The sequence below is a fragment of the Neopelma chrysocephalum genome, unplaced genomic scaffold (genome assembly GCF_003984885.1).
Source record: "Neopelma chrysocephalum unplaced genomic scaffold, ASM398488v2 Primary Assembly neopelma1_22, whole genome shotgun sequence".
Lineage (NCBI taxonomy): Eukaryota > Metazoa > Chordata > Aves > Passeriformes > Pipridae > Neopelma > Neopelma chrysocephalum.
Genome location: NW_020897689.1, coordinates 25,345,850 through 25,357,959, shown reverse-complemented (window position 1 = coordinate 25,357,959; position 12,110 = coordinate 25,345,850). Strand labels below are relative to the sequence as shown.

At 40.7% G+C, this 12,110-nt stretch overlaps 1 protein-coding gene across 1 annotated transcript in view; it reads left to right on the top strand.

Moving 5' to 3' along the window:
* Nucleotides 1-1,525: 1,525 nt before the first annotated feature.
* The window catches only part of YES1 (YES proto-oncogene 1, Src family tyrosine kinase), a 49,441-nt gene continuing 38,856 nt past the window's right edge, over nt 1,526-12,110 (top strand). The window contains exon 1 of the mRNA XM_027675689.1: nt 1,526-1,713. The gene's annotated coding sequence lies outside the window, so the exon portion shown is untranslated. The remainder of the gene's footprint in view (nt 1,714-12,110) is intronic.

Here is a 12,110-nt window from a genome sequence, read left to right as displayed (position 1 = left end):
TCCAACCAGTCTGTAAACATTCCTGCTCAGTTAAGTAATTCATTGCCCAGGTCAATTTGTAAAACTCACTGTTGCTTTCTAAATTAAAAATCAATTCGTATAATGTTAGACTCCTGACTGAACAGGAAATGATAAACACCACCACTAACAGGATTACATGACAACAATTTATGGTACTGAGTCTCCAAATCTAGAACAGTTTTGCCTTTTTGTTAACTGCTTAGTGCATTTATGGCCCTCTAAAAGCAAATACATGTATTGTATGTGCTTTATCTGAAATTTAAAAATACAAATAGCTTTACTCTGCAGCATTGCCTGCAAAATAAATTGGACATCCTGTCTCCCTTTTTTTCTTTAAACTAAACTATATTAGGTTATCATTAGTGATCAATACAATTACTGTTTTATAATCAGCCTTTAAAGCAAATAGTGGCAAGAGATGTAAATGTAAATTTGACTGAGAGCTGAAAACAATAAACGATAATGTTGAATGAGAATTGCCGATATGCCCATATAAACTTCAATAACTTTTGTTCTTTAGGTTGTTTTTTAATTTATTTTCTGTCGCTTCTTCCTAGAGTCTGCAGTTCTAAGGGTAGATGCATATGAACCATCTTTCTCCAAGAAGCCCAACTTCACAGAAGTCCCATTTTTTACTTCTTTAAATGTGAAACGCTGACTTCTAAAACTGCGGTGAGTGGGAGACCCGTAACATGAAATACCCTGGAGTTATTGCCGCGTAATTTACGGGCTCGTTCCCTGCTTGCTCTGTATTAGGGCGACAGGTCTGTTCTGCGGCGCAGCCCCGGGCACTCCCGAGCCCCGGGCACCGCTCCCCACCGGCCGCGGCAGCGCCTCGCTCCCCCTGCAGCACCCGCGCTGCCGAAGGGACGTTTTGCATCTGTTGGACCCGAAAGAAATTAAATGTACCGAGCCTAAGCCATGTCCCACCCGGAGACGTCTGGGAGAGGAGTTTTAAAAGTTATTTTTGTTCAGCTTTCACGCACCACGCCGATAGACTCCGCTGCGAAATCTCTCAGGTTCAGCTTCTCTGCCGAGAGGCTCCTCGAGCTGACCTGCCCGGCACGGCGGGAGGAGCAGCTCCCCCCGGATCTACCCCGCCGAGGGACCCCGCGACCCAGCCCCGGCTCCAGCCCGGGGAGAAGAGGCCGGGAGCGGGCGACCGCCCTCGGCCGAGCGGCGGAGCAGGGCGAGCCCCAGCTCCCTGCCCGCCGCCTCCGCACGGCCCCGCACGCCTCCACCATGTTGTCTCGGTGCGCAGCGGCGCGGAGGAGGCATCGCCGCTGCCGCCAGCCCGGCTCCGCGGAGGCCGCCCGGCTCCTCCCCGCGGCCTCCAGCTCGGGCGTGGAGCCCCTGCCCCGGCCGGGAGGCGCGGCGAGCCCGGCCCGGGCCGCATGGGGGGAAGCTCGGCACGGAGGAGGGGCCGCGGTGCCCGCCGGAGAGCACGGCCGTAGGGGCGGGGAGTCTCCTCCTCCTCCACCACCGCCTCCTCCTCCTCCCGCAGCGAGGCTCCGGCTTCCCGCACGCACCGGAGCGCTGCGCTCCCTCCTCCCGCTCCTCGTCCCTCCTCCCTTCCCCTCCTCCCCGCTTCCCTCCCCGGGTCGCCGCGGCTCCGGGAGGAGCGGGGGGGGCCCCGCTTCCTTCCCTCCCTCCCCCCCTCCTTCTCCCACCCGCCACGCCGAGGAGAGGCAGGTGAGGCCCCGGCCGCGTCCCCGCTCCGCCGCCCCGCGGGAGCGGCGGCCGCGATGGCGGCGGCGATGGAGGCACTAGGCCCCGGCCGCCCGCCCCCGGCCTCGCCCCGCCGCCGTGCCCCGGGGGCGGGGGGCGTCCGGCACCCTTGGACCCTTCTCCTCCGCAGAAACTTTCTCGGCAACTTTCTCCCGGGCCCGAGCCCCCGCCCGCCGGGCCGAGGGGTCGGGCGGGCGGGCGCCGAGCTGGGCTGGGCGGGCTGCGGGGGGCGGGCTGCGGGCGGTAAGTTTGTGGGGGGAGGCCCCCGAGTCCCCCTCCTCCGCCCGGTTCCCCTGCGGTCCTTCCCGCGGGGCTGCCGCGGTCACGGTCGCTGCGGGGCGGCCGCTCGTCCCCCGGCGGCGGCGGCGTTCACCACCCGGGCTGGTGCTCGGCGTGAGCCGGTCCCGGCTCAGCTCCCGGCGCTCGGCCGGAGGATGTAAAAGAGCGAAATTCAGGAAACTGGTTTGCGAGTCGCCTACAGCTTGGCCTGCGTGGATGTCTTTTCTATTAATTTTTCCCTTTATCCCTCACTGTTCTGGTTGTATCCCTACATCGAGCCTGGGACACGACTGCTTTACATTTCTGAGTTATTAATTTAAGTGTTCAGTCATCACATTTCATCAAACCTCCTCGTCTTCCTTACAGTTTAAAAAAAAATGTGTTGGACACACACAGGCCCCGATTCCTGCGGAGGCTGCATGTAACTTTCTGCACTTTGTGGACCCGCAGGCTTGACGTGCGTAAAGTTGTATGCTCAACTCTCAGGCCCAGGGCTAGCGTGTCTTCTTCTCCATTATACTATATTACAAGTATTATGGGGTTTATTGTTCCAGGTGTCTGGTGTGCATGTGGGTATGGTCCACTGTGCACTGGGAAAACTAGGACAGAAGTATTTCCGAACCTCATGTTTTTGAGAAGGTGTATTCAGGTGTACCTGCTGGATTTACCCCTAAGCAGAGACTGGTCATTAATTAAAAATTAGATGTGTGGGTTTACTTAAACTGGCAGAATGTTCCAAAACCAGTTTAAAAGTTGGGACTGCTGACAAGGAAGATGTATTGTTTTACTCTTAATAACTCATAGACAGGTGAATGAAATTCCAGGCAAATTTTATAAGCAAAATTGACCTTTAGTCAGGGAAGCAAGATACAAAAATTTACTTCAGAGTCTTTTGCTTTCCTCTTTGGAAAGTAAGACCTTGAAGAGGGATATCTAATAAAATAGCTTTATCAGTTACACTTGCAGTATCTCTATTGGTAGGTAGTACAGTTTTGCCATACCTATTTTTCTGCTTTACAGATATAAGAACTATTCCTCTCCAAACAACAAAACCTTACTCTTCCTACTTGTGTTTCTGATGCATATCTGTAAGTTTAGTTATAGGAGGTTCCTATTGAGCATAGGCATAGGGTGGAGACTGTGTGTTTTGCACAGCTAGGGTGTTGTGGGTAATTTTGGGACAAGGTAGCATCTGTGATGGAAACAGAAAGACAACAGCACTGACACTGTGCTGAATTTCAAAGAAAAAGATCCAGTGATACCAGGCATGTGAGAGGGTGACAGTAATTGGTAGCAGCGACTGCCAGTAATTAATTATTTCACATGCGTCGTTAGCTTTATTTTCTTAGCAGGTGCAGCTCAAATGTAACTGCAAGATCTGTGTGCCTTCAGTCCCTCTAATAACTTTTCTGGCCTTTAGCTGATTTCAAACAAATTTGGCAGCAGAGGTCTCCCAGGTGAGCAATTTCTACAGAATTTGTGAAAGTAGGGAAGCCAAGTAGAAGAATGCTCTTAACCTGCACACCAGAGAGTTCACGTCAGTGCTTACCTGAGGCTGGACACTGATGCAGGAAATGGGGCCTCCCTGGTTTTGCTGGTTCCAGAGCTACTGGTACAGTTTTCAATAATAATTTAATATCTGGACCCCAGTACCATAACATTGGAATGACAGTAGTGAGCCGAAGGTAGCTTTAATCTGTATTTCATATTATAAAGGTAGATTTTCAGGGAAATATTTGTTACCTGACAACAGTTCTTTGGCTACAAAATAAATGAACAAAATTGAAAATAGATTTAAATTACTAATTATTTGAAATAGCTAGAAAAATAATAAATCTTTGGTGTGCTGCACACTGTGTAACAATTATTGAAAAACTTCACCGTTTAGGTTTTTTTATCAATATTCATGCAACATATCAGAGAACTATGCTTCTGCACTAAAGGAATGTTCTGTGTTTTGAGCTTTTTATACTTCTGGAGCTTCTGAAGAATGAAATCCTTGCTCTGTTTGGTCTGATAAATGATGGCTGTCATGTGACCATGATGCAAAAGTCTGCAGTGTGGCACATGTCAGTTTATGTGGTCAAAGTTTACTTTATGAAGAAACTAACTGCATGTTTTTACTTTTCTTATATGTGCTGTCTTTGGACAAAAGCTGTGTATTTTCAATAGATAATTCCTTGTGTTCAAAAAGTTAGTTAAAAGAAACAATGTTCTTTCATCCATATTCCCTCCTTGCATCCAACTCTTTTCCTGCATACTTTGATCACAGTTTGAGTAAGATGCCTTGATGTTAATGTAAAAATTGATGTCAGTATGAACACAAAGACTACTTTAGGAACGTGTCCTTATTCTGCTGTGTCACATCAAGCAGCCATTTCAGATAGGACACCTTCCATGTGTACATACACAGCCTGTGGTTTCTGTGAAGTCCTTGTGAAAGGTTTCAGGCTTCTATTACTGGAAGTCCCATGCTTGCTGATGGAACAGATTGATCAGTGAGGGAGAACTGTAGCTTTCTGTAACTACTGTAGCAGAATAGGTTAGTTTTTATCCTGGAGGAACCACTCCATATACAAGTAGATTAAAAATTCTCAGGACATGCTTAATTTTTGTTCTCCTTGAGAGTGCCAGTAGGAGACTGTTTTATAGTGATGGATTTTATGATGTGGCAACCACTTTTTTTTTTTTTAATACAAACTGCCTTAGGGTTGCCATATGGGAACTTCTTACAATCACTACAGTCCCTGGCTGCATTCACACCAATGACTTAGAGCTGTAGGGTTCCAGATTGTATTATCAATTGCCAGGTTTTGAAGGCAAACCTGGAAAACTTCCTGAGTGTAGGCTGAATTTAGTAGGGAAAAAATCATATTGAAAAGATACTGTCGACTAATTTTAGGTTTTAAGAGGTCATTCTTACTGCCTTTTGCACTTATGGGGATTTATCCTTGATGGTGCCAGTGCATCAAAACAGAAACTGGCACCAAAGTAAGTTATTGAAATGGGTAGGACTGCATCCGTAGGTAAAGTTAACATGTACAACTGATTGCGGGATCAGAGATGATAGTAATGTTAATGCTAAAAATTGAGTAAGTAAACACTATAACTTATTCATGAGTTTTGTTCCCTTTAGATTTAAACACATATTTTTTGAAAATTTGAAAAGGCAAAGGATAACTGGAAATAGGATGGGAAATACTCTGCTGCCACTTAGGATGGGCGCCGTATAGAGCATCAGGTTTCATGACGTGTCCTGTAAGTCAGTGGATCAAAGTCATGCTCAGCTGAAATGAAGCCCTCAAGCTGAGGATCTCCTGCAAGGACTGCTAGCCCTGGCTTGTATCTGAGCCCCACAGCCCAGTGGGATACTGCTGTAGGGATCATCACTGAGTGCATCTAAGGCTGTGTTGACTGTTGTGGCCAAGACTGGGGTTTTGCTTCGATTTTTCTTGACTGTAGTGTTAGGTAATGTTACAGGGTATGGTTGGAGAGTACTGAGGAAGTAAAACCTCAGACTGGAATCATTTCTATTTCAGCTTCTTGAGTACTCTTAGTTGTTGCATAGGAAAATAGATAACTTTTTTTGCTAACCTGACTGTATTTTATCTTTGTATTTTTGGAAGGCAAGTGCTTTTATAATAGTGTCATATGAGACTAATAAATTTCAGTATTGACTGCACCTACGTTTTAAACGTTTACATAAATTTTGAATTCTGATGGTGCTACTGAACATCAAATAATTTGTCTTTCAAGTTGTTGCTTCAGGGGTATGAAAAACTTCTATGTCTGAAGATGTTTCTGTTAATGTTTCTGTGGCTTTCTTCACACCAGAGGTCTAGAGAAGTCTGGGAAAATGATTCTTCAGAACTATTGAACCACCTTCTCAGTTCAGGTTGTAGGATCAGCTAGACCAGGCTTACAGAACTGAATAACTTTATTTACTTCCACTGACAGCGAAGTTGAGTAAATACTCCCATGTAAGTAAATCTTTGTAGATCAGGGCCTTTAACTTCGTTTTGGACAAACTTTCAGGAGAATTTCGTGGCATTAATCAGACATTTAAAATCAGTCTTCATATTGGAAGACTGTCATTTAGTGGGGTAAATTTCCTTTGTTTCCACATGTCCCAAGCACTTTGTAATCTTGCAAAACAGAGACAATAATAGTATTTTATTCCTAATGTGAATGATGGAATAATAATGGAATAAATGCAGTCAGGTCTCATTTATGCTTACCAGGACTGACAACCCTGTAGCAAAAGAAAGATCGGAGTGGAGGACTCTGTTTCTGTTCCAAATGTTTGCCCGTAGTTCAGGCAAGCGTTTTCATGGTGCATGTAAACTTCAGCAATAAAATACAATATCTGGACTAAAGGGTTTGGAATTTTCGGTCCTGCTTAATGCCCTCACAGTTTTAAGGAAAGGCAGTGCTTGTGTGAGGTATTTAAAGAGTAATTAGAGGGTGCTATGGGTCTCTTGTGTATTGCATTTGTATAGCATTATAACTGTTTTGGCAGTCAGCTAGGAAAGGAAGACTTGAAGCAAATTAATAGTGAACAATCCAGTTTTAATAAGTTATTTTAAGTATGGTTAGATAACAAAATTAATATTTATGCTTAAAATGTGACAAAGGAAAAACAGGCCTCAGTTGTTAAGTATATCTTCCTGCTTTTCAAGAACATTTTACTGGAAACTCAAATCATGACTGACACTTGTAACCACAGAAGAATAAAAGAAAAACTATCCAAAGTCCTTCTCTTCCTTTACATACTCTAACTATTTCAGTTTGATCTTTACCAGCTTCGTGTGTTCAACAGACATACTGTTTTCTCAGTAATGTTATAACCCAGAGTCCAGAAGCTAAAAGACTGAACCAAGGATAGCACAGCCACAGGCTTTCCTGATTCCTTGGCTCCCTTCCTGAGCATCCAGTATTGCCCAGTATCTCAGATGGTGGGAACCAGTGGTGAACCTCTGGTCTAACTCAGAGGTGTTTGGCTTCGTGGACTTCTGGTCTGATTCATAACAGCTGGTCCTTCCGTAGACTTAACTTAACAGGTGCCTCAAAGATCAACAACACTTTTAAGGTTTTGTTAAAGTATGCTCCACTGAAAAATGAATATAGAATTAACATCTAGAAAATACTCGTTTTCAAAGTACACATTTATCTGAAACTAACATTCCTTTGCCAAACTGTAGGAAAGAAAACATTAGCAAAGCTGAGATTGAGGAAGGAAATTTGAAAAAAAATACAAAAGTTCTGTATTTCATTGTAAAGTGTTTAGAACAAATCAATAAGGTTAGTCGTACATCTTGTTAGTTCTCTTGTATCTCCTTTCTTTGCCTTGATTTTGACTCTGTTTTTCTGGAGGTCTGCAGTTGGAAATTAAAACCTTACCTTACTGATTTCCAAACCGAGGTCTTAAGAGGCATATTAACAGAAAAAATGTGTAGTGTTTTGGTTAGAAGTTTAACGAAGTTAGTCTGTGAGAAACAGAGAATTAAGTGTGACATTTAGGTCTGAAGTTTGTATAAAACAGTGGTCTCTGAACATCTTAAAAATTAAAAATCTGCACCAAACCTAACTGCAAAATTCACATTTTAATGATCTGTAAAGATGTGGCATTTATATTCATGTGAGGACTAAGCAAAGATGAGATTAAATGAGAGGAAAGCTTATGGTGATAAAAACAAGTGTTTTGTGTCCCTTTTCCCGTAACTTCTTAAACTGAAAACAGAACGTGCCAGCAGAACATTTTATGACTTCTGGTGTTTTGTTGATCCATAGTATTTAATATTTGAGACTAGCTCTGATTGCAGTGGTTCAATTGAAATACTACACATTTCCTTAGAACTGTGAACTTATAGTGATGCTCTGATGAAGCTGCAAACATATGTAATAATGCATCTTATGAACTTATAGGTAATTTCTCTTGATAGAAAATCTTGCAATACTTCAGTGACAAGTGAACCGGAAAATATGGTGGGTTTTTTCCGTTTTACTAATGCAAATTCATGCAATGCTTAAATAAGTTCTGTAGGGCAAAGACAATTCTCTAGTTTGTGTGATGACTAGCCCAGATGTTGTGTGTCATTCTTATGAGGGTTTTTTGTTTGGTTGGTTTGGTTTTCTCTTTTTTTTTTTTTTTAATCTACTCCATCCAGGAGATAGTCCTAATGTCTCAAGTAAAAGTTTTTGGAAGTTTGGTTAGAGGGAAATTTTCAGAATTAAGTTCTTTGAGCAACAGATGGCACTTCTGATTCTGCCTTTTCTAAATAAAAAGTATTCAGGTTTTCTTCCAGCAGTAATATCTTAAAATATAGTGTTCTCTTAGTTTTCTGAGACATGTGATATATGGGATTTTTGCCAAAGGATGTTCTTTGGTTTTGGTTTTTTGGGATTCCCCCTCCCATATATTCTAGGATAGAAGGTGCATGAATAGAATGACGAAGTCCTGAAAGCAGAGAGAGGGATAGGTTTGTTTAACTGATACCAATGTTAAATATTTGTTTAAAGGATTATTAAAGCTTATAATAGTATTGGCCAGATCAGCTCATCTCTACGTAACTGAAAAACATGCACTGGAGAGAGGAGTATACTAGTTTCACTGTGGACAATCATATTTGATTCTGTTTTCATAGTGAAATTAAATATTCTACTGAAGAACGCTTCCAGCATAAAGCGAAATACTATTCCTTTTGAAAACAATTATCCATGAAGGAAAGAGAAGGGAAAACAAGGATAATTCCTGAGCTGTTACTACCAATCACTTGGGGAAATTTTCCCGAGTAACATTTGTTTTCTCAAACCTGAAAAGGAAGTTTTGTAGTATTCTGTAGTTGGTGGAAAAAAGGGTCATGTGTTTTTGTTTGGTGTTTTTTTAGAGTTTCGTTGTTGTTGTTCTGTGGTTTTAAATGAGTGAGCAAAATGCAAATACAAAAGTCTCAGCTTCAGAAGACAGAAAAATTAAGTGCTGGCTGCATATGGTTTTAAAGGCTAAGATGCAATAGTAATATGGGTACTTTTTTTTTACTTTCGAGTATAGTTCTGTACTGTATTTTAAGTTATAAAAACACAATTCATAAATCATAGTGATTGAGGCTATTTAAAGCGATAAGCTTTCAAAATATCTTGCTGAATAATTGCAAGATATCAATCTTGGTTTTCATTTTGGGAAATATTTCTTAGCTTGTATGCTGTAGAAACCTGTAGAACTGATTGATTCAGGCTATCATGATGTACGTAAAGTGAGACAAGTGTTGGTTTATAGATGAAAAATTATTTCCCTGGAAACCATTTAACTTGTTCATGCATAGTAGATGTATTTAAATATTCTAGAATTAATTTGCATTGATTATTACATCTAGGGCTCTTTGATTGCCTCCCCTTCCCTTTAGCTTAGGTCTGATATACCTTCAGAATACTATTTAAATTTGGTGCATACATGGTGAAATCATAGCCAAGTTAATACAATGTGACTTAACATTAACAAGCATGACACCTTGATTTTATATGGTTATTTGAAATTATTATCTTAACTTAGATTTACACTTGTGCTTCATCGTTCTGTTCCCAAAGAAAGAGGTTGTCTTATTAGTCAGTAAAATATATTGACTCTAACTATATATTAGGTTTGCATTAATCTTGTTAGCTTTTTGCCAAGGGCATGGATTTTCTGCATGTGTATTTAATGTAATAATAAAGTGTCTTAATAATTCTCTTAAGCTATATATAATTATTTAAGCAATGAAAGTGCAATTTCTATGCAAGACATTTTTTTCTCTTCCTAATTTGTGTTCAGTGGCATTTGAATGGAAATTCTGATTGAAATTAATATAAATAATCAGTTACATTTTTAGTACAAATTAATAATATGCTGCTTTTTAGATAAGAATATAGAAGGCAGTAATTCTAAATGCAAACCGCATTTTGTTTTAAATCTGATAGATTTATTTACAAAAGGGAATGTTAGCTTCAGTTTGCGAATAATTTTTGGTCACCAAAACGTCTAAGGCGTTAGAATGAATAGATCTCATACTTGCAAGTTTGTGGGTTTTTTGAAAATACAAACAAATCTCCTCTCTGTCCCTTATCTTCCCTAAGTGTTTCTGAGATTCTAGTGAACCAGTATCTAAATAACATTAAGTGGAGAATTTCCTTTACACTTGTAACAGCTTATGTTACTTTAGATATTTAGATGTTCAGATTCCGATTTCAGGTGGTTACGAATGAGCTCTGCCAGTTTGGTGATTTGAGTTTGTTTAAAATTTTGGTGACTAACAACGTAGTTTGAATATTTTTTAAATTCAAAATAGGTTATCCTAACAGTAAATCTGTGTCTTAATATAAATTGCAGCTAAAAAAAAAATTTCTTTCTCACTTTAAATATTAAAAAAATGCCATCAGAAGGGTAATTTGCCACTGGGTCAGTCAGCATATGACCTAATTTGGCGGCATAGGTCTGTTGTATTTCATTTTCATTGTTATACAAATAGTTAGAAGTAAATATTGTTTATTGCATTACATGTGCTACAGTATAGCCAGGTAACTGGGTAATTTATGTGACAAAATCAAATCACATTTAGGCCAACAGAGTAACATGCAAAAACTTCCAAGCCAGTGGACTGATTACAGTCTTAGATGTTCTTCATTAAACCCTAACAGCTCTGATGGAGAACTGAAAAGTGGTACTGCTGCAGGATTTCTACAGCTTGGAAACTATGCCATTAAACTGTTGCATCTCAGAGTATTTCCTAGATTTGAGGGATTGTTACTTTTCCCCTGAGTTCCTCTGAAACTGAAAAGCCAAAGCAGATGCAGATAGTGGAGTTTTACAGTCAGAATATCTGAATGGGATTATTGTCTTTAAAAACATTGCCATGTAAAATAACTTTTCATGTGCTTTAAACTGAAATGGAAATTAGACTTTTTTCCATTTTTAAAGGTTTTTTTGGAGAGGAGGTTTGGTTGTTCATTGGTTTGGGGGGGTTTTGGCTAATTAGGAACTGGAAAATCTGAACCTATTTTTACTCGCAGATATTTTAGCGTTCCTATTCTAGGACGTGATCCTTTTTCATACTGAAGTCAAGTGCAAAATTCCCCTTGACTTAGGGAGAGCTAGATTAGCTTTACACAAAAGGACTAAATTGTCTGCTGGGATAAGTGGAAGTGACTCTATTGAAGTAGACTTCATTAGAGTATGAAATTAAAACAAAGTGTTGCCTGCCTTTACAGGCAATGAAATTGGATCTGTTAGCTCAAACAGCTAGGTTAACTTCGTAGTTGAATCAAAGATTTTTCCTTTTTTCTATTAGATAGTACGGTTATATTAGTTCACTACATTGAGCAGTGGATGAGATATCGCTTATGCCTGACTACAAATGTTTTACAGAAGCTAGAATCTGTTTATGAGGTATATATGTGGTATAAGAATTATCATGAGAAAACTCAAACACTTTGTAAACTGTTAGCAAACTTTTGAGCAGTTTATCCTTAAGTAGCTGCAAGGACTCTCTTTAAATTGCTGTTTAAATCTAATAGGCTTTATATGACAGATTGTGTGGGGCTTGGGGACCCTTATTTGTATTTTCAGCCTCAGGCGGACATCCTGAGTGGCTCTCTGTAGTCTTGCTTTTACACCAAAAGTTTGACTGCATGTTATTCCGTGTGTTTGCTGGTGGTATCTGGAGTAATCCCATTGACTTCCACAGGAGAGCCTTTGGCGTCTTTTATTAATGCTTTACACAATGGTATCTGTATTGTGTACACAAATGATGAAGAAATAATACTTGAAAAATTAACTCAAATACAGTGATTATTAATGTAATACTCAGCTACACTTCTTGTAAAATGTATCACTTGCACTCCTGCATATTGAATTTTTCTCATTTTTTGACTGTCTGTGTGAGTATTTTGACCTAAACACTGTAAGGCTTTCTTGTACTTTCTCTTTGAAGTTTCACAAAGGGAAGGGGGATGGGAACATTGTAATCTCCTTAGAATAATTTGAGAATGAGTCCTTAAATGCTGCTTGCATTTCTTTATTAACATTTCACATGTGAAATAAAATTCTCTCCCTG